This window comes from Capsicum annuum, chromosome 11, assembly GCF_002878395.1.
Source record: "Capsicum annuum cultivar UCD-10X-F1 chromosome 11, UCD10Xv1.1, whole genome shotgun sequence".
Lineage (NCBI taxonomy): Eukaryota > Viridiplantae > Streptophyta > Magnoliopsida > Solanales > Solanaceae > Capsicum > Capsicum annuum.
Window position 1 is genome coordinate 64,242,410 of NC_061121.1, and position 3,632 is coordinate 64,246,041.

Consider the following 3,632-nt stretch of genomic DNA (forward strand, 5'->3'; position numbering starts at 1 on the left):
TTCCTAAAATATATGGACTCCTAAAATATATGGTAGGAGAATTATTAATATTTTTATTTTTCTATACCTGAAATATATGAGACTCCTAATTAAAATAAATGATAAAAGTGTAAAGAATTAAAAGTTTTGGTAGAAAGAACATCAACGGCCAAGGTAAAGGGTATTTATTCTTTCATAAACCATGACCGTACATACATCCTTTATAAATCACATTAATGTTTTAAATTCAATATTACAAGGAATAGTTTGGAAGAGATATACTGGGTATGGACTGCGTACATTCTACCCTTCCTAGATTCCACTAGGTGGAAATATACTGGGTTTGTTGTTGTTGTAGTTTGGAAGAGATGCTGTAAAATATAAACGAAATGGTAAGATAGAAGATTTTTCCCTTAAAAGACAAGTAATGTTGAAGGTAAACATTAGAACAAAGATTGTTAGGCAACATTGCATTCATTTAAGGTGCGTAGCAGAAACAAGATTTTAGGTTTAACGCAGGTTTGAATGGCTAAAATTGTCTTTTCACTATTTTTTTAATTATTATATTATATTTATTAAAATAAAGAAGTCATAAAGTATATGGTAACAAAAAAAATATATTGTATAATAAATGGAAAAATTTTAAAGTACATGTAGTATTTTTGGTAAACAAATCCCGAGAGGAATTTTAAAATTAATATAGGAATCCTAATATTGTGTAGTAACTATTTTTTATTTAGGACACAATTAAAGAATTTGAAGGGTAATTTTGTCATTTCATGACTTTATCCCAAGTTAAAATATGATGGGATTATTTATACCACCCCTTAGGTTGGGATAACTTATCCCGTTGCTATTTGTTAATCCTGAGGTAAGTTATCCCGAATTTGGCAATCAAACATAGCATCCAAAAATTTATCCCGGGACTATTATTTTCTCCCAGGAATATATGTTTTAATACCTCACCCGATGCTTTAATACCTCACCCCAAACAACCCCTTAGGGCATGAAAAGAAACTATGGAAATGGCAGAATGCGCTTTTGGCAACGAAAATATGGTGTATCTTGAAAGAGCATGCCACAGTATGGACCAACAAAAATGAACTGCGACCAAATGATCGAACAAGAATTGTCAAAGAAAACTCAAGCTAAAGAGGTTCAATCATCAAGACACCACTAGGAAAGAAGTTGGTGCAAATGCACAAATCTCAGTCTCCAATTTCACAGCATTGTCACAAATATAGATGGACAGCAAACACAATTTATATGTTTCAACACTAATACAGGGGAAAAAAGAGATCTAAAATCTGAAACCCCACCTATCGACATGCAGGAAGAACAAATACTAAGCTAGATAATAAACTTCAATCAGGTTGGAAATACTATATAGACCCTCACACCACGGTATTGAGAAGTGGGAAAGTAATAGCCTAATGTCATGGCCGCCCCACGATTTGCAACCTTTACGCTGCTACATTGTGATGTAAGCAACTAATCTCAGTAACAGGGTTTCACTTGACAGGGCACCTATCGGACAGGGAAATTAGATTGAATTGACTTCAGAATAGAAGGTTCAAACAAGGAATGTAGATTGAGTCCAAGCTCGGTAAAAAAGAGGGGGTCTTCTTCACCTCAGAAGATGGAAATAAGAGATAAAAAAACGACCAATATGGATCTTGCATTGCTGTGGTTAAAAAGAACAAACTGCCACTGGTTGGAAATGAGAAGCACCTAATAGCCAAACTAGGATATTCATGAAAAGATCACCACAGTAAGGAGTTAACCATTCTCCTCAACCAAAGATGGCGTAGAGATTGACCATAATACACTCCAAAGGTAGTTATAGTAAAGGCATGCAAGTAAGAGGATGGGGCAAATGGTTGTTGTCTAGTCTAATAGATGCTACATCCTATATTTGTCTGTCAAACTCAGCCAGGAGCAGCATAAGAATTTCCTAGAATTAAGCGTAACTAAGATTTTTTAGCTTTTATTTCTTAATAAATGAGTCTTAACCTACGCTTTTCATTTTCTACTCTGCCTGTGTATAAAAAGTAGGTTATGCCCTGCCTCTATGTTTGATACGATTCAAATGGCCACCTTAACCTTCAATGATATCATTCGAAGTCAGTACGTAGGGTATCAAGCTTTGGTCACATTAAGGAAACTGGATCCTACATGGAGGGGCCGATTTGAGTACACCAAAGAGCAATCCCACGTGTCAAAGATTGTTTGGATCATTGAAGATTGAGGACTCATGGTTTTGGGCCTTCGTTAAGGACATTTTGGTTACTTAGCCTTGTCCAAGTAACACTCCATAACCACCTTTTTTTATTAAGGGTACTGTGGTCATTTTCTTATGTAATAAGTTAGACTATAAATAGGTTCTATTAGTTCATTTGCTAGTTAGTTTATGAAAGATGAAAGATTAAAACACTTGAAATCCTCTCTCTTGAGAGTAGACCACCTTAGTATAGTCTTAGTTAGGATTTTAAAAAGTCATCCTTAATATAGGGCTTGGAAAAACCAATATTGTTCTTTACTTGGAAACGGTGGATCTTGAGGTAAATCGATTACCTTGGCGGTCACCGTAAGAGTGTGGTTTTGATTATTACATTCATTAGGGGTTAATGTTGAAATATACTTGGTTCTTAATCTTGTAATAATCTTGGTCTCACTATCTATCCTTTCGTTATTTTGCAAATCCGTGTGTTTTTGTGTTTGACATCTTGTATCCACTTTCATATCTTGTTGTAGAGAAAGTGGTTTGTTTGATCTAAAATCAAAGAAGAAAGAAGGTGTGGTCTTATTAGTCTTGAAACACATTCCAAGACTATTATAAAAGAAGAAAGGGGGCCAAAAGACTTTCAAAAGGTCTTATTATCAAAAGAGAGAAAGGGGTCTTCCCAAGACCTACAAAAGAGGAAAGGGGTACAAAGGCTTTAAAAGGTGTTTTGCCAAAAGGGTGAAAGAAAAGTCAAGCTTTTTTTTTTTAAACATTGAAAGCCTCTAATTCTTGTTGTTTCCCTCCCAAAATTGAAAATACACTCTTCCAATTAAACATTGATCAATACAAATTGAAAACAAGAAAAATTTCTCAAAACTTTCGACAATTTTCAACAACCAATGAAAGGCTACCACGTCATCACCGAAAGTGATTAAGCTCAAAAATTTTAGATTCTTAGTTTTATTTTATTGTTTCATTAGTTTCATGTCTTGATTCTAAAATTAATTAACAACTAGTAATCACCTACTTAGTTGTAGATTAATTGTTGAATCCGTTTCTTTCGTGTCTTCGTTATTTGTGTGTTTTTCTCGTTTTTAACTCGTAGTAACTTCTTTGTTTCAAGTTCATAAGTAAATTTTGTTTTTGTTTCTTGAGTCGATCAAACAAGAATCCATTCCGACTGCCAAGTAAAATTCACATTCTATTGACTATCGGAGTATAAGCAACTTTCAATATTCGCCCCTCCAATTGTGAGAATCACAAAGGTGAGTGTATCGAGTGTTGGTAAGGAGCTTTTTTTTTGTTTTTTTTTTTTTTTTTTTGTTTTGTTAGGTACCATGGCTGCACATAATTTCAAGGCCTCGTGTGATCGCATCCATGATGATCTTGAAGATATGGAACAACACATTGAAATTATACGCCAATTGTT